Raw genomic sequence first — 13,345 nt, 5'->3', positions numbered from 1 at the left:
AAGACACTCTGGCAAAAAAAAAAAAAATAAAAAAATAAAAAAAAAAATAAAATAAAACCTAAATGAAAGATCTCTGCAAGTGAGATCCTAGTAGAAAGAATGGGCCATCAAAGAAGGAAGTACCTTTCTCTGAAGGGAGGAGAGAACTTCCACTTTGACTATGACCTTGTCTGAATAAGATCAAAGTCGGCGAACTCAAATGGCTTCCATAGCTTTGGCAACTCATGACTAGAGCCTAGGGAGATTACTGAAGCCATAAATAAGAGTGTCAAATTGTTAAGTCAACAACAGGAGTCACTGTGTACTTACTCTTCATGTGGGATCTCTGTCCTTAATGTGTTGTCCAATGTGAATTAATGCTATAACTAGTACTGAAACAATATTTTATACTTCATGTTCTGAGTGGGTGCAAACTGTTGAAATCTTAATATTGATCTTCTGCACTTTACTAAATCGATCTTCTGTATATAAAGATAATTGAAAATGAAAAAATAAATTTGAATAAACTAATATTGCTTTATAATAAACGATTTTTGTGATTGATAGATAAGCATTTTGAGAATTTCTCATAATATGGATAAGATCATGTTTTGCCCAACTCATAATTCTTCAATGATTTCTCGCTGTAGATGAGATGAAATATGAAACCTTAACTTTCTATAAGATAATGCATGATCTAACCTATTCTAAGCTCAAACATTTCTTGCAACTATCTTTCTACTTACTACCTTCCAGTTTTACTGAACACCTGTGGGTGATCACCTGAGACTGCCTGCCTAATCCATGCAGTTAGCCTGACTGCTGGCAGGTGGTGGGAGCCCCAGGCACATTTCCCCACCTCTGCCTTCTGCCAATCAGCTAAACTGCTCCTGGGTGTGGCCCAGGCACACCTGGAAAGCTCCCTAGCTGTGTGACCTTCCAGATGATTGGAAAGGCATATTGGCACCCGTGTCAGCTCTGTCCTGTAGTTAGTGTTGCCCTCAATTAGTTACGCCCCTTCTGCCTGCCCTTTAAAAGTGTACGTGGTCATTAATAAAGCACACATGTTCACCGGGCCCATCCCAGATGCTTCTTGTGGAAGAACACCATTGCCCCTCTCTTCCTGATGGTGCAAGCCTCGCAGGACAAGTCTGCAGACAGCTTTGACTTTCTTAAACTGATCTATGTCTTTCCCACCTTAGATTCCTTCATGATAGTCTTTCTTTGTTGGAAAGCTCATCTATCCTGCTAGTGTCAATTTAACTGCCAAATTTTCAGAGAAATTTTCCTTGCCTTTTTACTTCTAACCACTCTTTGTAGTGTATTGCACAATACACTGTTGTTTTCATTCATGGAACTGACTCTCTCTCTCTCTTTCTCTTTCTCTCTCTCTCTCTCTCTCTCTCTATATATATATATATATATATTTATCTGTCTTTAATATTTTTCTTTGTGTTTTTATACTTTGCAAATCTCATAAGGGCATGGATAAGACATTTTGTTCATTACTGTGTACCTAGCAACTGGAACAGTGTTTGACGTATACCAGTACTATCAATTGGCTAATTAACTGAAAAATATGAGTGAATCAATAAATGAAATTAATAGAAATTTAATAAATATTTGGCTCATATGTACATTAAAAACTCAGGGAAAGCCTCTTTACAACATTTTATATATTTTATTTATTTGAAAGGCATAGACAGACAGGAAAATAGAGACAGATATCTCTGATCTTCTGGTTCACTCCCTAGATGCTCACACTGGGGTATATGTATCAATTTTATTAAGTAGGTCGGCTCTGGACCCCTGTTTGAGGGGTTACCAGAAAGATGGGTACTACAATTGTTTGTGATCCCATAAACCACAGCCAGGAGCCAGGAACTCACTTACAGCCTACCACATGGGTGGCAGGGGCCCATCTACCTGAGTCATGACTGCTGTCTCCTAGTGTGTGCATTAGCAGGAACTGGAAGCAGAGCAGAGACTTGTACCCAAACTCTATGATGCAGATATTCCAAGCAGAATGTGAACCTGTATGCCAAACAGCCATCTCAAAATCCTCCTTTTCTAATCAAATTGTGCTTGCAACTTTCTCCAACTTGTTTTTATTGACTCCTACAAGAACAATAGAAAATAGTTCAGTTCAATAACTTGCCATCACCACATTTATTTGTAAACAACTCTTGGCATTCATGATTTTTTTTATTCTTGGTAAGATTCTTAATAACTGAATTGGTTCTATATGTATCTTATATGTGTCTATTATGTGCTAAGGACTTGCTTGAGTTTTGGAGAACACAAAAGACAATGTACTCTGGATATGGAAACAAACACAATTCAAATTAAGATTGTTAAAATACATTTCAATAATAAATTACTTCTAGCTTGAAGGTGATCAGAGCTCTGTAAAGGGGTAGTATTTGAGTTGGACTTTGCAGGGCAAGAAGGGTGTATAGGACAAGAGGAGGGAGACAATGGCATTTCAGGGAGAGAAAAAGCTACAAGAACAAATTTGCAAAATATGTATCCTTTTGGAGAAACAAGAAGAAGCCCAATTTCCCTGGAGCATATGCTATGAGAGGCACCAGATATAGACGGAAAGGAGGGATAAGAACAAGTTTTGGAGGTCAAAGATTCCAAAGATTTAGACTTTATTTGAAGGGGTATCTATTGAAACTCATTTGCATGTGACAATTATACACTAAAAATATTCAACTTGGGTACCTCACTTTAACTAAGGAGGTAGGCCCTGGACCCCTGGAGAAGGGGTGTCAGTACGATGGTTACTGCAATTGTTTGTGACACTCTGAAGCAACCTAGGATGTAGCAGAGCAAATGGTAAGGAGAGCAAAGCTAGAACTTGGTTGGAATAAAACTGAGACATATGTTTGACATTCTGCGAGGTTTCCCAAGTATAATTAAGCCACAGTTGCCATGGCAGTAATACATTTTATAATACATACTTCACTGGCTTCCTTCCATTCTCTCTCTCCATTCCTCACTTACCTTCAAGTTCTTCCTGGGATCACCTGCAAAGTGTGATAACTCTTCTCATATCACTGAGTCAGGATCTGCTTCAGGGGAAATTCAGCCTAAGTCAAATGACATTAAGAATAACAGAAAACACAAATACTAGGGAAAGTTTACAGTGGAAGTCATAAGGAAAGGCTAAAATTGATTTTTCACATTTTGAATAGAATTGGAATTTTTACCCACTCTTTGCTGAGTCAAATCATGTAAAATACAGTATAACCTGAATTGACAAATTAAACAAATATGTATAAATAGTACTTAGTTTTGAAAATTTTATAACTTTAAATACTTTATAATTGTGTACTCCATTTTTGATAAGCATTCCTTTTCCATCAAATTTATTAAAACTCAATGCAGCTGAGAGCTGTGGCTTACACCCATGTTGATATAGTCCAAGATTAAATTCCAAAAATCCTTTGAAATGACTCCATTTTTTAATATGGAAAACAGAAATTTAAAATTCTTTTTTATTAAACATTCACCAAATAAAATTCCAACAAAGTTGAATTTAAATATAAAATATTTAGCTATATGAGAACAAGAACAAATACAAGTCAATATTTGATTTATAAGAAGAGAAGGGATTTCTTCACAAACAAGCAAATAAGTTACAAAGTAAAAGATTAATAGATTTAACTATTTATACACTTTAAATTTTGAAATTATAAATAATAATAGAGAAGATTTCATCATGTATTATAAATATTATTATTGTTAATATAAAAAATCTTCACAAATCAATCAGGTGAATGCTTCAAGGCATAATAAGAATGCCAAAAGAAAAAATAAATGGATAACATGAAGCTGTGTTCAATTTTACATATTCTGTTTCTGCTTATCAAATTGGAAAAGTTGAAAATAAAAATTTTATGAATCATATTCTCACCTACCTTGGGGTGGAGTATAATTTGTTATGGAACTACAACTGCTTATCCACATTTCCAACACTCAAAAACTTTTTATAGCTCATTTTGTGTTAAAAACTGATTACTCATAGTATTTATTTATTTATTTATTTTAGACAGGCAGAACTAGACAGTGAGAAAAAGAGAGAGAAAGGTCTTCCTTTTTCTGTTGGTTCATCCCCCAAGTGGCTGCTACGGCCTGCGCGTTGCAGCCGGTGCGCTGCCCCCATCCGAAGCCAGGAGCTAGGTGCTTCCTCCTGGTCTCCCATGTGGGTGCAGGGCCCAAGCACTTGGGACATCCTCCACTGCACTCCCAGGCCACAGCAGAGAGCTGGACTGGAAGAAGAGCAACCGGGACAGAACCGTAGCCCCAACTGGAACTAGAACCTGGGGTGCCGGTGCCGCAGGTGGAGCATTAGCCTAGTGAGCCTCAGCATCGCCCCATAGTTTTTATTTATTTTACTTAATGAGGCTATTAATATGTTTTTATAAGGAAATTGTAGTGCCTTTGGAAGTATTTCTTTAATGTATGTGAAATGTCTTACCTAGCAAATGGTTATGGCAGCATGCTATCTTTTTAAAATATCAAAGTTATGGATAATTTGAGAATCTATTATAAGAAAAAGTAGTCACTGACATGCATAAATACATAAAAAAGGATAGTCATAAAAGTATTACTCTAACAGTGAGAAATTGAAAATTTAATGGATGAAAATCAATAGGAGAATATAAGGAGAACATAAGAATATAAGTTAACCTATGTTGTCAACACATGCTGGAATATCAAAGTGAAAGTGTGTTCTCAAGTACTTAAAGATGACTTATGCTATTACTGAGGTAATATTAAGAAGCATAGTGTATGGGAAAAATATAAATTACCTATAGAGAAAAAATAAATTAAGATGATCTTTGAGAAATGTAGTTATGGTTTTGATTTACTTAGGTTTGTTTTAGGAATCTTCCACAAATTTCACCCTACTATTATGATTTAAAATATTTCTATAATGAAAGCTGACAATTTTGAAATAAATTGAAAAGGACACAAGGCAATGAAAGATGGTCTGAGTTCATGAACTAAAAAATCAAATTGTTGAAATGTCCATTCTAAAGGATTAAATGCAATGCCTATCAAACTATCAATCACATTTTTCACAGAACTAGAGAAAAAAAACAGTATTAAGACTTCTGATAGCCAAAACAAATCTAACAAATCTAACAAAGCAAGATTTACTATGCCACCTGACTTTAAAATATATTACAAAGCTACAGTAAGTAAAACAATATTTATGTAAAAACAGACACTAGATGGAACAAAAAGAGACTCCAGAAGTAAAACCACATACTTATAGTCAGCTGATTTCTGACAAAGTTGCTAAGTAAACACATTAGAAAAAGGGTGGTGTGGGGCCGGCATCGTGGTGCAGCAGGTTAATCCTCCACCTGCGATGCCGGCATCCCATATGGGTGCAAGTTCTAGTCTTGACTGCTCCTCTTCCAATCCAGCTCTCTGCTGTGGCCTGGGAAAGCAGAAGATGGCCCAAGTCCTTTGGCCCCTGCACCCACATGGGAGACTGGGAAGAAGCACCTGACTCCTGGCTTTGGATCTGCACAGCTCTGGTCATTGCGGCCATTTGGGGAATGAACCAACAGATGGAAGACCTTTCTCTCTGTCGCTCCCTCTCACTGTCTGTAACTCTACCTCTCAAATAAATAAATAAAATCTTTACAAAAAAAAGAAAAAGGGTGGTGTGCTTGCCTTTATGTTCAATGAGTTACCAAGTTTAATGTATTATTGAGATTTCAGCATTTCCAAGATTTATGACAGGTTATTCTAAACTTAGTGAATTGGTTAGTATTGTTTTTTTTTTTTTTTGATAAAAAAGTGTTTTTACTAAAATTTAAGAACCAAATTTACATAAACATGAAATTTCATCAATGGATATTTTATGTAAAGATGTATTTATTTATGGTGATGTAACTGAGAGAGAGGGAGAGTGACAGAGGGAGAGACAGAGAAAGAGAGAGAGAGAGAGAGAGAGAGAGAGAGAGAAAAGATCTTCCACCTGCTTGTTCATTCCCCCAAATGACCTCAACACCCAGGTCTATGTCAGGCCAAAGCCAAGAACTTCATCCCAAGTAACTGGACCACTTTCTGCTACCTTCCTAGACACATTAGCAGTAAGCTGGACAGGAAGCAGAATAGCCAGGAATTGAACTGGTGCTCTGATATGGGATACTAGCCACCCAAGCCAAGGCTTAATGCACCACACTACTACAGGTGGCCCCTATTGTTGATTATTAATCGATGTTGCCCTGGAGATAGTCTAGTGATTTTCCTGTTTTGAAAGACAAAGAGAGTTGGAAACACTTATGTTAGCTTACACTAGTCTAAGTTGTGATTTGAACTTGTGACATAAATAATATATAACTGTGTGTGTGTCTCCCACTTTGAGTCAGTGGGAATAAATCTTCAAGTCTTAAAGTTTTCTGATGATTCCAAGTGTAAACAGTCTGAATTGACATGGTATATAATGTCCTGTCCAGGACACTAGCCAGCAATTCTAACCTAACGTTCTCAGCCCATTGCTTCCTTGATCAAGTTTGGTCCACTTCAGGCTGGAGGCGTTTATCGAGGACTGTGAAGTTCTTTCTTTCTCTGCTCCCTGTTTGCTTTTTCACCTTCTCCCTTGTTGTTTTCAGTTTTCATTTTCTATAGAAGTCTAAGCAGTAAAAAGAAGGCAAGATAAAGGGATAGGACATTTCTTGCTTGGCTTTCCACTCTGTGGACCTGACAGATGAGTTAAGTTGTTACCCTTTGTGGGCAACAGAGAAGAGGAGAACCTTTCCCTTGGTGAAGCTTTTCTTTTCTTTTTTTTTTTTTTAAGATTTCTAATTATTTATTTTAGATGTAGAGTTATAGACAGAGAGAGGGAGAAACAGACAGAAAGGTCTTCCATCCACTGGTTCATTCCCCAAATGGTTGCAACGGCTGGAGCTAGGCCAATTCGAAACCAGGAGCTGGGAGCTTCTTCCAGGTATCCCATGTGGGTGTAGGGGTCCAAGCATTTAGGCCATAGTCCATTGCCTTCCCAGGCCATAAGCAGAGAGATGGATTGGTAGAGGAGCAGCTGGGACACCAACCAGTGCTCATATGGGATGCTGGTGCCATAGGTGGAGGCTTAACCTCCTCCACCAGAGCACCCACCCTGGTGAAGTTTTGGAGACTTCTTTGGAGGTTCCTTGCTGAATCTCTGCCTGAAATATCTTTCACGCCCTTTCTTTGGGGTGTTGTTTGCAATTCTTTCAGCACCTGGCTATCTGTCATTACATACCAAGACTCATTCTTTGGGGTCACTGTGCAACTCTAGATAGCCCTACTAGACAGAACTAAATAGATCCTTTCCTGTCTATCTCATATGACCTTTACCTTACCCTTGGGAAGTCTCAGCCTTCTTACCCAATGTGAGGTGAATGATGCCAATGCAGAAACTGTCTCCAGTTCCACCACCACACCAAGGGCTGGCTTTTATTTCCAGACTTTCTAGCTTATAGCTCCATCAAACTCTCAGGAGTGATGGAGGCAAAGTGCTGCACACCTCTGCATTACTGTGAGAACATTTCAGAGCCCTTTCAGCTATTTCCTTGAAACCCTTCTCTGTGTTAGAAGTTTACTGCCTCCCTCCACAAATGGCTGGAGTTGAGATTTGGAGCCTGGTGAGTTATTTCCAAAGAAAAGCCTCTGCAGAAACCCTTACCATTTTCATGTAGACTGGGTATCATTTCATGTATAACACTGTACTGGTGGGTAGGGAATGGTTTTATGCTTTGGTAACCAATGTCAACCTTAGTAATATGTCAGAATGGAAAATTCCATTCTGATTTCCTATGTTACCTGAACAAATAGCATAGGGAAAATTATTCAACCACTGTGCCACTTCTTCATATTTAAAATAAGGATGAAATGAGGTCATTGAAGCGTGAATAGTACTTAACTCATAGGTTGGTTGTATTAAATGAGCTAATAATACGTGTGTTGGCTTAGAACATGACTCGCTTGTCATCAGAACTCAGTGTTAGCTGTTTTTATTTATTTTTCAAAATTCAACTCAACTGACCTCTCCCTAATAAGCTTTCCTTAATATATTCTGTTAGTGTTAAGTCTGCCTTCCTGGGTATTCTCAAAGAAACTTAGGGGGTTTTGTCTCTGTATTTTCAAAGTCATGTATCATATTCCTGTAACTAGGTGTTCACATGTCTGTCTTCCCCTTTAACTTTTCAAATGAGGCACTTTATTTGGTTTATGTTTCCAAAGCATTTAGCTTGTTTGTTGGATGAACAAGCAGGCAGGATGGATTGGATGACTAGATCCTGAGAATAGATAGATCAATTTACTTAACAGCATCTGTAGATGTTAAACATTACCAAGGTACATGAATGAATGAATAAAGCCTGCATAACAAACAAGTCTCTGAAAGGTCTCAAAAAGCACAGAAATATGCACAGTTTACTCATGACTGTGCCAATATTTTCCTATTAAAGCCATAAGAATTTGTAACAAAAACAGACTAAGAAAGCATTGGACTTTGCTAGATGTTTGATGATACTGAGCTGCATTTAGAAAGAAAAGCAAATATCTCTATAATTATTCCATTACAGTAGTTTCTTGAAATAATATTGTTCTAAAATATGGTAGCCAAGGGCTCCCTATTACAAAAGAGTAATTCTAGCTTTTCATCATATGCTAGATCTCAGAGAGAATCTGGAAATTTATAATTGATCAAATTGGCTAGATAATGAAACTGCTGAGTATTAACTTTGACAGGTATACCTAAATTAGAAATGATATTTCATTAGGGTTGTTTGATGCTTTTAATGAATAAGAATGAAAGACTCCAATAAATATAAATATAGAATTATATTAGTTTTTTCTTTGGTTTCATAAAGAAGTTTTAGTATTAAATTCATTCTTTAAAAATAAAGAATGACTAACAATACAACAGACAAGAAATTGATTTCTTTGATATTAAGAAATGATTTAGTTATTTTTCAAATGGATACTCTCTGCATCTATAGAAGTTAACAGTTAGAAAACATTAATAATCATTAAGAGAAAACAACAGTGAAGTCTGCTCATTTGCTTTTCCTTCTTAAGCCAAAATGTTCCCTGTAAGTAGTTCCATAAGATCTGAAGCATTTGGGAATGTTTGGGGCATGAGTGGCCCACAGTTCCCTGTGGATCCGCTTTAAGAACGGCTGTGGATCTTATGCTGAAACTTTGGGTGTTTCCTTTTGTGGAAATATTTTCCTGCCTAATTAAGTCCTAACAAGATAAACTGCCCTAAAAGTGTTGGATGGTAATATGGAGAAGGAATACTTAGGTTAGACTTTTTCCACCTTCAATATGCTATCTGACTTTGGGCTCCTAGAATATTCAACCTCAACTTTAATTATAAAATGGAATGTTTGTTTAGTAAATTGGATTTGAGTCTGTTTATTTTCTAAAGTTATTTTAAAGCTCAATATAGTCCATCTTTATTAAGTGACTTAGAAATTTGTACATGCCCTGGGCAAGTATTTGGCATAGTGTTGATGACACTGATTGGGATACCCACATCTCATATTGGAGTACCTTGGTTTATGCCTTGGCTTTCATGCCGATTCTTCCTTCTTGTGTATCCTGGGAGGCAGAAGGTGATGGCTCTAATAATTGGCTGATTATTAATTGATGGAAATTTGGAGTGAGTCCAGTTTCTGGAAGTGTGAGGTATTTTTCTATCTCTGAAATAAAACAAATAAAAATGTAAAAGAAAGGAAATTTCTACATGCCCTGTAGAAGAAAGATTATTGTTATTCTACTAATGGATTTTACTTACAAAGAGTAGAAACTAATTTGAATAAAGGTGTGGGTGGGTAACATTCTTTTTTAAAATTTTTTAATTTAAAAAATTTTTAAAATTTATTTGACAGGTAGAGTTAGACAGTGATAGAGAGAGAGAGAGAGAGACAGAGAGACAGAGAGAAAGGTCTTCCTTCCATTGGTTCACTCCCAAATGGCTGCTATAGCCGGCGCTGCGCCGATCCAAAGCCAGGAGCCAGGTGCTTCTTCCTGGTCTCCCATGTGTGTACAGCAGGGGCCCAAGCACTTGAGCCATCTTCTACTGCCTTCCCGGGCCACAGCAGAGAGCTGGACTGGAAGAGGAGCAACTGGGACTAGAACAAGGTGCCCATATGAGATGCTGGCGCTGCAGGTGGAGGATTAACCTAATGAGCCACGGAGCTGGCCCCCAGGGTAACATTCTTCATGATGGAAGGGAGGAAATGGGTCCTCCCTCTTCTGTTCTGAACTTGAGATATACTAATGTACTATAGTCCAGATTCCTATTATTATTATTATTATTATTATCATTATAAAGGCAGAGTAACAAAGAGAGAGAAGGAGAGATACGGGGAAAGAGATCTTCAATCTGCTGGTTCATTCCCAAATGACTGCAACAGCCAGAGCTGAGCTAGGCTGAAGCCAGGAGACTGGAATTCCAGCCAAGTCTCCCACGTGGGTGGAAGAGGCCCAAGTATTTGGGCCATCGTCCACTGCTTTCCTAGCTACATCAACAGGAAACTGGAGCAGCCAAAACTCATACTGGTGCTCTGATATGGGATGCTGGTGTTGCAGGCAGCAGCTTAATTTGCTGAACTACAATGCCAGTCCTTACAGTCAGGATTCAGAAGGAACCAAAACTCAACTCGAGGTAAAGGCACACTTTCTTTGGTGTATGAAAATCTTGGCACAATAACAAGGGCGTTTAATTCAGTCACAGTTTGAACAGATGTTGATTCTGAAATATAGAAAGAATAATGTCTTTCCTAAGCAATCAGCAGTGCCCAAGATTCAGAGTCAGTTCTTTTGAACCCAATACTGGGCACTCAAATTGTCTTCATCCAGGTGCGGAATCATTGGATTAATGAGTCACATACCATTCACAGTCCCCCAAAAGGGATGTAGTCCACGAGGCATCCTAACTCTCTTTTGGCTTTCATGACCTGTCTTCTTTAGACTTTGTCTTTCATAAGCTCTCCTTTGGTTTTCTGTCTCTCATGGGCTTAATGACAAGTCAGAATAAGTTTCGTAGTCCACTATATGGTGCCCCATGACTTAGCAACATAAAATGCTCTTTATACCTTCATTGAATGTAACAGGGTCAAATCTTAGGAAAACATGCTGTTTTCTTGCTATCTGGACAGAAGAGAGATTGATTTATTTTCTTCCTATATCAACAGTTGGCAGTGAGGACTTCTTGATAAGACAACAAAATTAAGTATGTAAAAGACCAAAATATGAGCAGAATTGCTCTGCCTTGTCAATACCCGCAGTGTTCACAGGGTTTTCCATGTGAGGAAGCAAGGTACTACTTTCAGGCCTCATGGAGAATACAGTCAGAATGTCAAATACTGAAAAGTCTAATTCTCTAATGCCACACCCTTTTCCCCACTACTTTCTCCTTCCACTCAGTTTCTCTCCATTCCCTTCTTGGCTATATGACTTCTTCTCTAATTAATTTTGCACATAATCCAGCATGACTATGATCCCTGGCTATGCCCCATGATTTCTTAGATGCAGCACCTAAATTCAGCTAGCAATACTCTCTGAGTCTCTTAGATAGCATATATGATCAAATCAGCCCAGATTATGTCTATTTGCCAGCTCCCTGAAAATACCATCAAGGCAGTTATTGGCCACCAAAATTATATTTTGATAAAGACCAACAGAGTCTGTTGTTCACTGCAAGGGAGACCAGAATTTTGACAATCTTAGTCGCATCTTAAAAGAGAGGATAGGAGTTGACCCTAGGACATAGCAGGTAAAGCCACCACTTGCAGCACCGGCATTCTGGGCCCTGGTTTGAGTCCCAGCTGCTCCACTTCAAATCCAGTCCCCTGCTAATGTGCATGGGAAAGCAGTGGAAGATGGCCCACTACTTGGGCCCCTGCACCTTGTAGGAGACCTGGAAGAAGCTCCTTGCTCCTGGCTTCAGATCAACCCAGCGCTGGCCTTTGTGGCCATTTGGGGAGTGACCCAGCAGATGGAAGATCTCTCTCTTCTAGCCCACCCCCACGCTTTAATTTTGCCTCTCAAATAAGTAAATATATCTTTTAAAAAAGGGGAAGGGATTGATTTTGGAAATGGATTTTAGGGTTTGGAAGTCTGCTTAAAGGTAAATCTTTCAGTCTGGAACAACTTTGGCTTGGACATGATTGCAACATAGTAATTCAAGGTTATCAGAAACGGGCCAGCGCCGTGGCTTAACAGGCTAATCCTCCGCCTTGCAGCGCAGGCACACCGGATTCTATCCCGGTTGCCCCTCTTCCAGGCCAGCTCTTTGCTATGGCCCAGGAAGGCAGTGGAGGATGGCCCAAGTCCTTGGGCCCTGCACCCGCATGGGAGACCAGGAGAAGCACCTGGCTCCTGGCTTTGGATCAGCAAGATGCGCTGGCCGTGGCGGCCATTGGAGGGTGAACAATGGCAAAAAGGAAGACCTTTCTCTCTGTCTCTCTCTCTCTCACTATCCACTCTGCCTGTCAAAAAAAAAAAAAAAAAAAAAAGGTTATCGGAAACGGTGAAGTGAGAGTGTCCAAGAATCTTAAAGAGCAAAGTTTCTTGTGAGGAGCCTACTGAAGTGAGCCACTGATATAAGGAAGGGCTAAGGAGAGCTAATTGAACAATCTTTTGTTTAGATACATGAACTGGGGACTAGCTCTTAAAACAATACAGCCATTTGGCACTTTATCTTCCAGGGCTACAGTTCCTTAAGTAAAGGCTAATTTACACAACAAGATGTGTTTTAGATGGTGTCTTGCCTATCTATAGTGGTGCTAGTGAGGAGGAAGTCAGATGAGAGATGCAAGATTGTTCCTTATAGGCACTGGACTGTGAACTTGTCACTTAGAGACATTCATCCTCCCTTGGGAGTGCCTGTTCTTGGATGAATCATGGTATGTGCACCGCACCCACATTTTTATCCAGGTGTTAAAGGCCAACGCCCTTCGAAGTCATAGTGGTTTTAACTGTCAGCACATCAGTCTGTCTAGAGCTTACATGCACTAGGTGTCCCAGCTGCTGCTGATGACCAGGAGTGGGTGGAGGCAGCCTGGGAATTTTGCTGTTCCTGGGCCATGGCCCAGCGGCTCCAGGGAACAGCCATTAAGAAGATGATGTATCAGCTAATCAGTGTAGCATGCCAGATTACGGTGAGGGAAGGCTGAGGGAAACTCCGGGGAATAGTGAAGTAGGAGGATGACTAGAGGCCTGTTAGGACTAGAACGGGAGTAGGCAGGAATTTAGACTAATATTTCATAGTATCCCTGGGGAAACATAGTATTCTTTGGATGGCAAGCTGGGTAGGAATTAGAGATGAAGTCCTGGGAGTGAC

Source organism: Lepus europaeus, chromosome 2, assembly GCF_033115175.1.
Source record: "Lepus europaeus isolate LE1 chromosome 2, mLepTim1.pri, whole genome shotgun sequence".
NCBI lineage: Eukaryota > Metazoa > Chordata > Mammalia > Lagomorpha > Leporidae > Lepus > Lepus europaeus.
The sequence above is the reverse complement of the archived record's forward strand: the minus strand, read 5'-3'. Positions refer to the sequence as shown.